General features: G+C 28.3%; 1 long non-coding RNA gene across 1 annotated transcript; it reads left to right on the forward strand.

The window, feature by feature from the left end:
- The first annotated feature begins 10,756 nt into the window (after nt 1-10,756).
- Nucleotides 10,757-16,282, forward strand: LOC136080523 (uncharacterized). Its single transcript, XR_010638503.1, has 3 exons — nt 10,757-10,983; nt 15,768-15,836; nt 16,141-16,282. It is a non-coding gene; the product is annotated as an uncharacterized LOC136080523 (long non-coding RNA).
- Nucleotides 16,283-16,449: the final 167 nt, after the last annotated feature.

A 16,449-nucleotide genomic window follows, 5' to 3' on the forward strand; every position in this document is an offset into this window, starting at 1 on the left:
TTGCACTCTGGTCTTATCTTTGCGGCCATCGAAATAGAGTCCATTCAGTTTTTGCTGAAATGTCTGGATTTGTAATCGCTTTCTAACTTTTCACCGTTTTCTGACAAGTTTATTCTTATCTATTACCATTGATGTGTCCCCCTTGTGTATAAGAGCCAAATCTTGCAATGTTGCACTGAAAATAGTTGCTGCACAACAACCTGGAACTTTAAATCTGCTGCACATCTTAGCTACATTTGGTAGTTCTATTCGCATTTGCTTCTTGCGCTGCTTGTTATCAATATCCAAAACTTTACTGTCATTAGTGTCAGTGGTAACACTGAAATCCGGATCTATTGCATTCATTCTTAGGTCGTCTAAATCAGACGTCGCCGAAACATTTACATCGTCAACTTGTTCATCAATTTTGATACATTTGCGATGTTTTTCCATGAAATCATCAACTCGTCTTTGGCGTTTTTATCGTAACACGAGTTTCTTTGTAGTTCATCAACGCCGCCAATCATCATTTTTCGTTGATTTCGTTGGTCCGTCAAGAAGCTTCTCTCCGCAGGCGGCACCTTATGTTCAAGTTTGCATCTACAACTTGGAAAATTGATACATTTGCAGATTGCAATATCAAATAGTTGCAGATCTGTTTTGGTAGAAAATCTTTTAAGTCACTCGGTGTATGTCGGATTACATTGTCTGGATTTATATGGTTTTAGCAAGTTTCTGTAACTGGTGTGAAGCATTCTGATTTTCTCTAAAATTCTCTTGTGTGATATTACCGGGATTGACGCTTTGATCCATATATGCTCGATATATTGCGCTTTTCTTTCTGCGACTGTGGAAACTGTAGAATCCGGAGCACTGTCTGTCACTTTAATTTCTCGTCGTATCTGAAAAAAGATTCGCATTGTATCCGACTTTGATGGCAGCTGGGTCTCTTTGGCTTTGGGCGGATAACCGAAAACCGGACAGCATTAGAACTTTCTTGTCGGCTTCTTCGATGCGCTGTGGGATGTAGTATTGCACTTTTCCGTTTCCTGAAAACATAAACAACACAAACTCAGTTATTGTTGAGAAGCGGCCGATGCATGTAAACCTAAACCCTAACCCCAACTTTAACTTTAACTTTAACCCTAACTCTTCTCAAGTTAGCATGATTTGCTAAGTTCTCTCACGTAATAATAATAGGGTTACGGTTATGTAATAATGCAATAATGTAAAAAATATAGTCGTACTGCTTACCTGGCAATTAGTCAGATTCTTTGGTTTGCTACTGGATGTCATAATAACTTCCGACATTCTTTGTTTTGCTGAAAAGTACATTAAATTGATTGTATAGTATTTACGTAACTTTCGTTATGAATAAGTGATAATAGAGAAAGCATAGAATATTTACAGCAGTCTGTTGCATTACCTAACTATCTGACTCAATTTTACTGACCTTAATTATAATTATGGTTGCTTTTGGTAGTACTTCATTGGAAGCTATACCATTTTAAAACCAAATTGAACCATTTGGCAGTCATAAAATTGGGACGCCATGGGGCACCACAAGATAACTTCCAAAATTCAAAATATTTTGCACAATAACTAAAAAGGTCATGGAGCAACTATTGCATGCCCTGCCGTTTCCATCACAACAATAAATTAAATTTTGTATACTTATTATTTACTATATATACATAACTAGAAAAGATAAGATAATTTTAGACTATACATTATAATAAGCTTGTTTACATGTTTCACATCAGAGTCCCATTTATAATTAAAACTTCAAAAAATTTTAAAAGCTAACTGTGAACTAATATATTCTGAAAAGCCTAATTATTTTAAGTATTATATTTTCATTAACGACGAAGTTGCCCCTCATTTGAGCATGTGCTAACAATCATAACGATACAATTCCAAACGAAAAAACATAGCAACTTAAATTGTTATTTTAAAAATACTGACATTGATCTATCGAAAAAAATTTACTTTGTTGTCAAAACATTGTATTTGTGTCAAAACATTTTCGCATTTTGATTATTTTTCGACGATAGGCATTTAAGCAGGAAAATATTTTTTTAACTTCAATCTTTACTTGCAATATTTAAAGAGTAATTGAAGGAAAATATACATAAAACCTTTATTTAATAATATTCTACATATATCAGTGGAAAAATTTTCGAAAAAACCTTTTAAAAAGATTTTTTAGTTTTTATGCATTATTATATTAAAGATGAGTCGCAAAAGTGACGAATTCACCGCTAAAGTGACGAATTCGCCGCAAAAATGACAAACTCGCCGCAAAAGTGACGAACCCCGCCTTATCCTATACCTTAAAAGGTAAAAATAAATGCAACTTAATAAATGATAATATAATTTGTCAATCATTCTTTCAATCAAATTTTGGAAAATCAAGCATTTCATTTCGTGGAGCTTCTCTTTGGAATAAAATAGTTTTAAAACGTTTTGATTTTTCTTTGGAATGGAGTTACCTCTCATTCAAAAAAAAAAGCTTTAGGAATTAATTTTGTCTATTGATGATGTATTTTTGTATTTTTAAACATTATATAATTTACTTTTTTATTTTTCGTGCAGTGATGAAACTGAATATGTATATAAATGCATTTGAATTTTTATTGTGCTTTATTTACTTGACCATGTATGTATGCATTTGATTTTTATGAGGTTTTTAAATTTACGAGCGGTTCTAGATAAAGACTTGATGGTCTTCTGCGAGTGTCCACTTTCTTTTTCTTTATTGAATCAAATAATTGTATATTTTTTGTTTATTCATATTTTCTAGTTGTAAAAGAATTTTTTAATCTTAACGATTTAATTTATTTGTATAACAACTTTTATACTTTGCATAAATTTTAAGTTTGAAGTTCTTCCTCTGCGGATCTCTGTGACAAGACCTGATAGTCTTCTTTAGGTACCCGCGTTCTTTGTTTATTTATTATTTATTTATTTTTACAATATCTTCACTTGTAATTTTTTTCTTGCATATTTGTTTATGTATCTTAAAAATTGTAATAAAGAACACACACACACAAAAAATTAACTGGAAAAAAAAGTCTACTGGAAACGGTGGAAAATTTTGTTGATCTATATTCTTACATTTTGAGCCTTTGTAATACTTGGTAGGCATTTCTTTGTATTACTTGATAAGTATTTCTTGTTTGAAATGATAATAAACACCTCTATCCAATGGCTGTAGAATATGTGAAGAATGCTCTGGTAGAAAAATTAAGTTTATATTGTGTTTTTTGTTCTGCAATAACACCTGATGACTAAAAAATGAGACAAATTTAAATCAATTTATGCATGCTGTTCATAATCATGCAATTGAAATAAATTAGTATATTTATAGGGAATTTAATACTCTATTAAAATTGTATTATAGTTTTAAAATATTAATTAAAATGGCTCCGGAGTAATTCCATGTCAAAACAACCAGGCCATGCAACCCTATGTCTTTGGATTTTTTTTATATTTTTACCATAGTTAGTACATTATATAATAAGATAAATCCCAAAATTTCAAGGTCTAACTCCCAACGGTTCGTGAGAAATGGTTGTTTTAATTTTAGCTACTATTATTGATTTGGTCATTTCCCGCCATTTTTAATTTTACATTTCTCTTTATAAAACCAAGCCTTTAAACGTGTGAATTCTAAAAATAAGTGACTTAGTTAATCTCAAGGTGAGGAATTTAAATATATAAATAAAAAACTCATTTTATAATTAAAAAGTTACTAACTATCAAATATAAATGTTAAAATAATGGACACCAGCCACTGTAAAATTTTTAGGTGTGCGGTAAATTTTTTAAGTCTAAAATTTCAAATTAGGTTATTGTATGTTTGAAGAACATTGTGTGAAAAAATCATTTATGCCAAATACATAGTTTTGTAAATATTTTACTTTTGTACTAAAAATGTATATATAATTGCAGGGGCGGACCACGATTTTTTATTGTTTGAGTTAAATAACTTTCAGCTAAGTTCTATACTCCAAACCTTTGAATGTTCATACTTATGTCATTTAAGGATTTTATTCAAAAAATTGCGCTGCGAAGAGCCTGGGAACAAAAATACCCTAAAAAGTAGAAATCATCCGCCCAAACGTGAAGGGAATTGATTTTTCCAAACAGAAAAATTACTTACTTTAATAAGACTTTAATTGTACATATTTTTAAAATTTTGTCAAAAAATCATTTGGCATTCAGAAGGTATAACCATGTAAAGTTTACAACCCCCTCAAAACGAGTGGGGTTGTTTAATTAGGTATGATTTCTAAACAAATCATTGTTTTTCAATGAAATTTTATTACCTTTAAGAAATTTCTACCTAGTTTAGGATATTAGAATTCATTTTTCAAAAAATTTCCCCCACGTTTTAGATTTCTAATTTTTAGGGTATTTTTGTTCCCAAGTTTTTTGCAGCGCAAATTTTTGCAAAACATCTTTAAATGACATAAGTATGAACATTCAAAGGTTTGGAATATAGAGCTTACCTGGAAGTTATTTAACTCAAACACCAAAAAATCGTGGATCCGCTGTGAAGAACTATTCAGCATTTGTAATCACTATTTTCACTACTTTGGAAAAAGATTTGAAAAGAAAAATGGGAGTAATGTTTATAAAGTGCATAAAAAAAAATGAAAGGTATTTTGATTTCAAATATATTTTATGTAATTATATCAAAGACTTAATTTTCTTCTTTAATTTTCAAATTGTATTACTTTTCTGATGGATGTGGAGGATAGTATAAAAATTTTCAAAATCTATGCCATCACTCAGAAGATTTTTTATTGAAAGCTGAATGGATATTTTTTGCAAATAGTCATGGCAAATCTTCTTGTGATGCAATAGGTGATACAGTAAAACGAACAATAGCAAGAAAACGTCCAAAGAAAAATCAAATACTAACAATCGATGCAATGTTTGAATTTTGCACTCAAAAAACGCTCACAATAAAGTTCTTTAAAATTGATAAAGGAACTATGGTTAATATTAGAGCTACATAAAATAAACGATTTGAAAAGGAAAAAAATAATACCAGGAAGTCGAGGATTTCACCATTGCATACCAGTTTCGAAAGCATCTATGTTATTTAAAAAAACTACTAACAATATAAATCCAAAATCTATTAATATAACTAAAAAATCAAGTTACCAAAATTTAAGTTTAATAAATTTTGAGCTAATGCAGAAATACAAATATTACGCATGTACATATGACTCGTTTTGGTGAATTGCAGTAGTTGAAGAAAAATATAAAGAATATAAAGATATAAAAATAAAGTTTATGCATCCACACGGTCCATCTGAACAGTTTTTCTGGCCGAAAATCAATGATTATTGTTGGATACCAATCACCAATAACATTTTGGTGCACTTATTAATGTAATAAGGGACTTTAAAACAAATGTTTTTTGAAAGTGGCCAGACAATCAACAAACAAGCATACATCGGATGTCTCCGAAAGCGGTTAATACCCTTCATTGAAGAACATTATAAAAATGAAGAGTACTTGTTCTGGCCATATTTAGCTAGCTTGCACTATGTAAATGAAGTGGTTTCTTTTCTCGATGCCAATAACATCAAATACCTGCCAAAGGTAAAAAATCCACCCAATGTACCAGAAGTTCGACCAATTGAGGACTTTTGGGGTCAGTTGAAACGCTTAGTCTACGAGGATAATTGGCAAGCAACAAGCATTCCTCAACTCAAACGGCGTATCGTGAATTGTCTTAACAAAATGGATCCGGAAGTGGCAAAACTTTATGCCTCAATGACTTCCGTTCGTCTAGGTCGAATTGCTTTTAATGATGTTATTGAAAACCAATAAATATATTTTTTTAAATATCATATAATTTTTAATAAATTTATTTTAAATTAAATTTGATAGCTTTGTAACTATGGCTATAATAACAATTTTAAAGTTGACTCATTTTTTAGTCATCATGTATTACCGCTTCCAAAGTTATGTGAGTTGTACGCCCATCTAATACAAAAACATAAATACCACCAATTTGCTCATCGCGCTCCATCCAACCTGATTTTGAAATTAAATATTTGGTACAAACTGGACCACCTCTTGCCCAGTCAGAAAAAAATTTTCTTTGGCTTTGTATATCACAAATAGTAGTGCAAAATGCCTATCAGAGTTGCAGCAGTTGTTTACAGTATAATGAATTTTTCATTGTTGCCAGTAACTTTAAATCTTGTCCCTTTTCGACACACTACGGTTGTTTTGCCTTGATCACCTGAAAAACCTGTTTCATCACAATTCTAAATATGCGACCCAGAATTTATACCAGTCTGTTGATATTGCTTGGCGACGCATTCAAAATAACGATCAATTGTTTCTGGCGTACAGGAAGCGGTACTTTTAAATGCCAAGTTGTTTGCTTTTCTTGTTGAAATTCGCTTTTGACCATCTCTTCATAAAGGCATAAAATCAGTCTTTGCCATGCTTGTCATTTTTAATAAATTGCGAATGATCTTTGCGTTTATAGTAGCTACATACAAATTCGAGGATTTCATTCCGGGTTAAACTATAACCCTATTCACCAAGTGATTGGAGCGCACCATCATTCTTTCTGTTTCACTTGAGAGTACCGTTGTTGTACCTGAGACATGGAAACCTTTGTTGTTGCTATTTTTGCAATCTTTGAATGATGAGAGTGGAACACCTTGTTTAAATGCAGCTTTTCTCAGTGATGTTTTAGTATCTTTCATATCAGTTAGTGCGATCAATATACCACCTTCCTTGTACGCTTTTGTTTTTTTAGTTGAGATTTTAAAAAGAGTGAGTTAAATTGAATTGAGTGAGTAATAATAATATTGAGAAATAATTGAATTTTTAATGAGTAAGTGATGATTTCAATGAAATAAATAAACATAACAATTGAATTTTTAATGAGTAAGTGATGATTTTAATGACAAATAACATGAAACTCATTTTTAATTAAGCCGGAATTAACACTAAGTTAATTCATAAACATAGGCGCTCAGTCATCAGGGAAAAGCTAAACTAAGAAATTAATCAAGTGCGCATTTTTATCACAAAAAAGAGTAGTTTTTTTTTACTTTTTTTATTTAACTTTTTGTTCTAGCAGCATAAAAATTATTCTATCAAAATGAAAATTAAGTTTCCAAAAAGATATTGCTAAAATTATTTTTATATCAGTTTCGGCTCAAGAGCTATTTTATTCGCAACGATAAAAAAGGTATAAAATTTTTTTTAACTCCCTGTTAAAGTCGCAGAAGAAAAAGAAAAAAAGGAGTTGAATCGGCATATCATTTTATCAATTCGAATAGAGAAGATAGTTCTGTATTTGAATCTATTTCTATTTTTTTAATTGCCATGTCCGTTCAGTTTTTATTTGATATCTTCCATGAATGTGCAGAATGAGGTGGTGTGCGATTTGATCCGGTTTTACTCTATGTTAGCATTTTTTTTACAGGATTTTGGAAATATCATGTCATCCGGTAGCGATTAAAAATCAGCGATTTTTAGTATGTGTTAACTCAGCAGTCAAGCAGGATTTTGAATGCAACGACGGTTTTTCTTTGAATAAGAATAGGCTCAGGGGGCCTCAGATGCAGATTTTGTAATAATAATTTTGATAAGTTCTCCATCATAATTGTTTTTCATAAAGTTGTGATATTTAAAACTAGTATTTAAGCGGTCATTACATAATTGTAAAAAATCAGTGTTTTTCAAGCATAGTTTGGAATGCTGCAATTGTCTCAAATCTTATAAATATTTTCTTAAGAAGAATAATTGTCCCTTAATTCCAATTTCAATCAATACTGGTAAATGATCACTTATATTTTGAGTGATCAGTCAGAGCCATCAACCATGTAATTGTAAATAATTCCTGTAAATATATCCAACTTTAATTCTATGCGAATTGCTTTACCTAAACAAAACTTTTTTGATTTTCTTACCTTTTCGAAAAAAATATGTGATATGTGGTAGTTTATTTATTCCGCCTTATTTATTCCATCCCACTGCGTAAAACTCAAAACAAAATAAAGATTTTGGGTTATAACTGTTAGAAGTGTACCTACACGTCCGTATTACCTTGATAACATAAGCAAGGAGAAAAACGCTTTGAGGATAGGAATTCTAGCTTACATAAAAGTAATATTAGAAAGGCAATAAAAGAAAGAGTTATAGTGATAATAAATAAAAAGCTGTTAACTAATTAGTTATATATTTACATAAAAAAGTTGTACAAATACTTTTATAATATAAAAGTATTTGTAAAAGCATAATTCACTGAATTATTTTGAATATATTCAGACAGGATGTAATTTAAAAATTCGTAAAAGAAAAACCATAAAGTCAAGTCTTTCAAGATATGTAAAGCGTAATTAATAAATCGTAAAATTCATTTAAATGGCTTATTGCCACTAAGAAATACCCACAATAGTAATGCAATATTTTGGACTGAGACTCTTGCCATTATTTCAAACCCATGGTTAATTTTAAACGACATTTAAATAACCATTATCTTTATAAAATAAACATGAAAACAAGACAAAAAAATTGTAAAATTAGTTTTAATTTGATGTTTTACACATTGGGATGGAATAATCAACTATTACAGTAGATTATTCCATTCGCCTGATTTATTCCATCCCACGGCATAAAAAACGAAACTTTTTTCTTACTATGTTCGGACATTTCTAACGGCTAAAACTTAAAAACGCCTTCTCGTTTTGAGTTTTACGCAGTGGGATGGAATAAATCTGGCGGGAGGAATAAACTATGACAGATAACGTAGTTTTTGGAAAAGGCTTGCATTGTAGACTCAAAGTAAGTCGTTTCCAAGGAACATAAGAAGTTCTAAAATAGGCTATAATAACGGAAATGGTGGCATTAACAAAGTAATGAGGCGGTTTAATCATTACAATATTCAATTTTTATTTTATGACCAAAAAACCGTAAATTGAAATTTTTTACTTAGAATTTTTAAAATTAATCGGAGATTTATTAGAGTAATTTATAGCTTTAAACATATCAATTTCTTGCCATACAATTTTTACAAAATGGTGTTTTTAAATCTATTTGCGACATTTATTTTAAAAATAAGATTAAGCCTCAAAAACTACTTAGGTTTTGATTACTTAGCTGTCCATTAATTATGTCAATTTTTTTGGCGATTTTTCCCTCTTTTCCCTTTCCCTCCCCATTGTCAACAACTTGTCAAACTTCCAGAGACCTCCTTTATCAAATTGCGTCAACATTTAGACTCTTTCCATCCCCCTCCCCCTCTCCTCCTTCAAATAAATTTAAAAAAATAAAAAAAAATTAAAAGCCCTTTTTCTCCGTTTTTTTAAGTAATTAAGATTTTTTTGAAAAGGAAAATTTCTTCCTAGATGTCCCGCCTCCCTTTGTCAACAGTTCATCAAAATCAAATTTAAAATCAAAAGGATTTTAAATATATGTTTATTTATTCAAATTCTAAATATTTTTAAATATGTTTAAATATATTTAAACATTTTAAATATTTGTTTATATATTTAAATATATTTTAAACTTTTTAACAACATTTTAACTATGCGCTTTTTGATGATTGCAATATTCGCACAAATTGAAAATTATAAATAATCTTTTTATTTTAGTTCAACATTGAATCTATCTATAGATTTTATTTATAACGCAATAGCGTTTAAGTAAAATCCACTGGCATTTAAAAAAAATTCAATTCTATAGTTTTTTAGTCATAAATTAAAAACTAAAAATTTTATGAAAGAATCGCCTCATAACTTTTCGGGTTTTATTTTAAACATTGTATTTCAATTTACTGTGATTTTAAATTTAAAAGTAATTCGAATCGAATTTAACATTCCGAATTAGTTTCAACTATTCGATTTCGAATTTTAACAATTATTAGATTTTTTTTAAACCAGTTTTTAGTCATGGAATTATAACTAGTAAACTTTTTTTTTTTTCTTTTTTTTTTAAATTAAAATTTTTTTCAGTTGAATAATTTATTTTTTAAAATAAAGTTTTAAATGAAACGTTGTATCCTAATCTAAAATCTTATCGCGGAGCTTTTTTGTGGAACCATATAGTTTTAAAAAATTTTGATTTTTTCAAAAGTTGGAATTTTTCTACTTTCAAAAACAAACTGAAAAAAGTTATTTTCTCAACAGAAAATATGTTCGAGTTCTTCTGATCTCGTTTCTCTTTTATAAGTGTTATCTAAATGTAATTTAAATTATTTGTTTTTATTTTTTATTGTTTTGTTAATCGTATTTTTTTTATATGAAGATTTTCATAAAAACGGTATTTACTAATTTAAAATATTTGATTTTATTTTTTATCGTTTTGTTAAACGGTGTTTTATAATTGAGGTACCTTATTTCATTTGTAGGAAGGTTTTCTTAAACGGTATTTACTTTTCATTTTATATTTTTTTAAGATAATTGGTTTATAATTTTTGTATTGTTAAACTTTCTCGGTGACAGGATCTTACGATCCTCTTCGAGTTTCCGTGTTCTTCATATATTATGTACCAACGACAGTTTTACCAGAGAATATTGTTAAATGATGTTAAATGATGTTAAATGAAGAGAATATTGTTAAATATTGTTAAATGATAATGTTAATTCGATTCAGAACAAGCACTTTATCATATTTAAAACCTAACCCAGTGAAAAATAAAACCGCGTCCCACATGGGTTCCGCGTGGGTTTCGTGTGGGATTGATGGGATTTATGTGGGACGGATTTTCCCATGTGGTATCCGTATAGAAATTTGTCATCTTAAACCCATGTGGGTAATCCCACATGGGTTACATGTGGGAACCATATGGTATTTACACACATGGGAAATCCCACGTGGGTTTCCTGTGGGATTTGCATGTGAATTAATTTAAAAGCTGGAAACTAAAAAAAAAAATTTTAAATCAACATTGCATTGCGTTACGTTTATATTGTGTGATAATATTTTATATTAATAAAGAGAATGGCAAGCAAGTATGTAAGTACCACGAATAATTTTTATCTTTCTTTATAGAAATAAGATTAAGATTTGTGCAAATAGACGTATTATTAGGATAATATAATAGTTATTTGAATATAGATCTTGAGTAAATTATTTGCAAACAATTAACTGATGCAAGTTGAAATGTAGTCAAAAACCAATCTTGCATGTATGGGACACTGCAGTGTCCCACAGAACCACAGAAAACTGAACCCAGAGGCTTTATTCTCAATAACACTGGAGTACCACAGTGTTATTGAGAATAAAGCCTCTGGGTTCAGTTTTCAAAGTAATATGATCTAAGTAATGTTTAAATAAAATAATATGCTTTAAAATGCATATAGTTATACATATAACTCCTGATAGTTAACTATATGTATAACAAGTTATACATATAATTTGTTATAAAAACTTATTTTTTAAGGCTATGCTTGAACAAATTAGTACCAATTAATTCAAATTCAAGATTCAGTTAAAGTTCAAGTTAATGTTCTTATTTATTCATTGTTTTTGTTAATTTTATATTTATTTGTTCAAATTTATCAGTTGGTACTATATTTTACTACAGTAAGAATGTTTATCATTGTTGAACGTGATTTTATTAGTAACTTAATTTTACGATCAACATATTTTGACAATACCCTTTATACTTTAAATAATGACTTTATACTTTAAATGATGACAGCTTTACTTTTCTATTGATGTTAAATTTATTACGTTTCAATAACTCAGATTGAATTTTAACTGAATTATTGTAAGCTTTGTAGGGGTTTGTTGTATATCAAATGTTGTTGTAAATAAAGTAAAAATAATATATATATATATATATATATATACATATATATATATATATATATATATATATATATATATATATATATATATATATATATATATATATATATATATATATATATATATATATATATATATATAAATATAACATTAAAACAATAAAATTGATACAAAATTTCACTTTAAAACGAATACTATTAACATTGTGATGATAATAGCATTAGGAAACCAGTATTTATGTATTATTATTGTACTATAAATAAATAGTTTTTTAATTCATTTTATAAAATGGAGACTGACAACTAATAATTAGTGGAAATAAATACAAATTATAAAAATCATGTAAACTGCATTTATTATTACTAAATACTATATTAATGTTAGTCTACAAAGTTAAAATCAATTTAGAGCGTTGTTATTAGTTCTTTTGCGATTCGCACTTCCACTTCTGTCTCTCAAATTTATAAAATAGGTGGTCAAAGCTTGCTCAATAGGTAGGTTCTCAGCATAACAATGCTTTTTTCTTACACTTTCTAAAGAGAAATATGGCAAATTGATTACTTATTTTACCTAAATCGTAGGGTCATCTATGCGTAATGATGTCAGATGATGACCTGGTTTATTGAACAACTTCACCCTTTATCAAACTCAGTCAATTTTTTGCCATCTCCCATTGAAAATGATGTCAGTTTTTGTTATCGTATTATGATGGTATATCTGAATTGTTAATATAATATAAAAAATGCATATACCATCAATTTTTTTCGGGTTCAATTATACATTTATTCTCAACAGTACTAAAAGTAAAAAAAAAAAACATAAATTGTTCTTTCAGATAAGCAAGCTAATTTCTGAATTTAAATTGTTTTTCCTATGATCCTCTACAGTTTTAAGCAACAAAAACAAGAAGTTTTTAGACCACATTGTTGGTGTAAATACCTCTAAAACCTGCTCATAGCTAGCATAAATTGTTTTACTTTTTTTTAAAATAAAATATTTTACTTTTTTTTTAATTCAATTTTTTAATTGCGATTATTTTGGTCTTAACATCCCCTCCCCATTGTCAATTATTGTTAAACTCACACTGCCCCTCTATCTACTGGCATCATTTATGGATGATCCCATAGCCTAAATACTATATATATATATATATATATATATATATATATATATATATATATATATATATATATATATATATATATATATATATATAATATATATATTATTTTTACTTTATTTACAACACCATTTGAGATACAACAAACCCTTACAAAGCTTACAATAATTCAGTTAAAATTCAAAATAAGTTATTGAAACGTAATAAATTTAACATCAATAGAAAAGTAAAGCTGTCATCATTTAAAATGTAAAGAGTGTTGTCAAAATATGTTGATAGTAAAATTAAGTTACTAATAAAATCACGTTCAACAATGATAAATATTCTTACTGTAGTAAGAATTATTACTAGTTAACAAATTTGAACAAATAAATATAAAATAGTGAAAAAACAATGAACAAATAACTTGAACTTGAACTAAATCTTGAATTTGAATTAATTGGTTCTAATTTGTTCAAGCATAACCTTAAAAAAAAAGTTTATATTATAAATTTTATGTATAACTAGTTATACATATAGTTAACTATCAGGAGTTATATGTATAACTGCATGCATTTTAAAGCATTTTATTTAATTTATATATTACTTTAGATTGTATTACTTTGAATACTGGACCCAGAGACTTTATTCCCAATTACACTGTGGTACTCCAGATTGAAAATTTAAAAGTTTCTGTAAATATCCTGTTTTTGTTCCTCGATGTACTTCGTAAGTCCCTTAAGTTTTATGAACCTTATTATATATAAAATTAAAAGTTTTGGAGCCTAAAAAAAGTTACAGAAACCTCCCTATCTCCCCCCTATTTTGATTTTTTTTTTTAATAAAACAAAATTTGACTTTCAAACCTGCATTTCTTTGTGGGACACTGCAGTGTCCCATGCATGCATGCTTGGTTTTTGACAACATTAGAACTTGCATCAGTCAATTGTTTGCAGATAATATACTCAAGAACTATATTCAAATATCATATGAACATGTTAGAGAATGTTCATATGATATTTGAACATCACAAATTTAATATTGTTGTGATATGTTATATAAATAATTCCATAATAGATTATGATATGAAAATAAGATAGGATATGAAGGCAATGATCAAGGAATAAATTTACTTTTTGAAATTTAGATGTTTGTTTATTATGTGTTTTTTATGTTTATTATTTGTTTACGATGTTTGTTTATTATGTGTATTGTTATTATGTGTGACCGCGGCCTTCTATAATAAAAGGCTTTGACATCGCGCAACAAAGTTGTTAAACTGAAGGCCAATTCCTAATACTTTGTTTACATTTTCATCTTTTAACATTAGACGAAAGTTTGTGTTCGCACTTTTTTAATAAATCTTTAAAATGTGATTGGTTTATAAATTAGATTTATTAGCCCAACATCAAGACGATAACGTTGTAAGGTTCAAGGTGTTAACGTTGTAAGGTAATAGTATTGTCAAACTAAGGATAAGTTTTTTTAATAATTAAAATGCCTTAAAAATGCCTTTAAAATACTGTGTATCTCTTTGCAAGTCGAACTATCTCAACTACAACAAAAATATCAATTTATTCAACTACAACTACAATATCAATTACAACTACAACAAAAATATCAATACTCAACTACGACAAAAACATCAATTTATAAATTCCCGAAGAATCTAGAGGAGAGAAAAAGATGTAGTGAAGCTATCCCAAGAACTGGTTTTATTGTTACAGACTATATAGCATTATGTCAACTGCATTGGCAAAATGAAGCAACTTTTGAAAGCAAATATGGGAAGCAACGACCTTTAAACCCACCATCTGTTTTTAAAATATTCTGCCTAGTTGTTTAGCCACACCAGCAAGTAAAGTTAGAAAAAATGTAACTTCAAGCGGTTTTCGAAGCATTTTACCAGATGAGTTAAATGATTTTCTAAAAGAGTATGAACTTATATTTGACGATATTCAATCTTTGTTAAGTGATAATAACGATGTTATTGTTTTCCAGCTTAATAAAAAAAGTTTGCACATACAATCAAAAATGTACAAACTTGGTGTTCCATTATTTATTTTAGTAATTTTCAATGATTATTCATTTGTAGCTAACCATAATGGCACAACTTGTAATATTTCATATTTAGCTGTAAACAAATTAAAGTTAATAAAAACAAAATCAGCTTTATTTGAAGCAGTTAGATTTTTAAAAAATAAAGATAGTTCGCTTCAGTCAAATATTCTATTCGAACACCTTAATGCTATGAGAAAAGTTAATGTTGGTAAAGTTTTATATACTTCAGATATTATATGTAGAGCATATGAGTATTTTGCTATGCGACGAAGTTTATATGATTGTTTGTGTATTGACTACAAGTTGCCAAGTATAAGGACTTTAACCCTGTTGAGATATATTGATAAAACTTTTTTTTTGCTTGAATCAACTTTTGTTGGTGTTTTTTATTGTTGGTGATTTTTATTGTTACCATTTATAGCAAAAAAAATTAAAAATACATTTATCTTTCTAATATATAGATATATACTTTGTTATGGTTCTGCTTGTTATTAATACTATTTAATATTACATAAATATTCTTAATGAATTTTAAATACAAAAAGCATGATTATCTTTTAACAATTTTTTGGTTTTCTTTTTATATTTCCGTTTTTACTAGAGATTATTATTAGAAAACATAGACTGCCATTACACCCTACCTAATATAAAAATATATCAATATAAGTAAAAGTGAAAGTTTAATCGGCCTTCAGTTTTTACGGCATTTTGCGAGATGTCAAGGCCTGTTATTATAGAAGTCTACATCATTGAAAAAGTAGGTTTTTACATTTTTGTTTTTGTTTTTTTGTTTAACTACTTATCCTTATTGATCACTTTTTTTCAGGATTCTCCTCATGGGTTCAAGCTCATTACGCTTAATATGTGTTCAATTACGCATAATACGTTAGTCATTGTAAGTAATAAATTATGAAATAATTATTTGTGAAATATTGTAGTCATTAATGACTTCAAACTGGCTAATAATTAAAATTGCTCGACTAATAAGGTTCCTTATTAAAATTGCTCTCTCTCTCTCTCTCTCTCTCTCTCTCTCTCTCTCTCTCTCTCTCTCTCTCTCTCTCTCTCTCTCTCTCTCTCTCTCTCTCTCTCTCTCTCTCTCTCTCTCTCTCTCTCTCTCTCTTTATATATATATATATATATATATATATATATTTATATATATTTATATATATTTGTATTTATATTTTTTTTTTTAGAAAATGTTTGAAGAAAGTTAGAAGATACTAAAAACCTTGGTATTATGCAAGCCGAAACGGTTTAATTAATTCAATTGACAAAAAACGGCGTGTAAATCGCAAAAGAAAAAATAATATTTTTAATATTCGTTTTGGATGTATTGATAAATAGCATTTATTTTTAAATAAATTCATTTTGCAACACGTTTTTTAATTTTATAAAATTTCTTTATAATAGTTTAAGGTGAATCCCACATAGGTTATAGGTGGAAAACATTACATGTAAAAGATCGAAAATGCTACACATTTTGAATACCAAATGGGATAAAG

This window comes from Hydra vulgaris, chromosome 05 (genome assembly GCF_038396675.1).
Source record: "Hydra vulgaris chromosome 05, alternate assembly HydraT2T_AEP".
NCBI lineage: Eukaryota > Metazoa > Cnidaria > Hydrozoa > Anthoathecata > Hydridae > Hydra > Hydra vulgaris.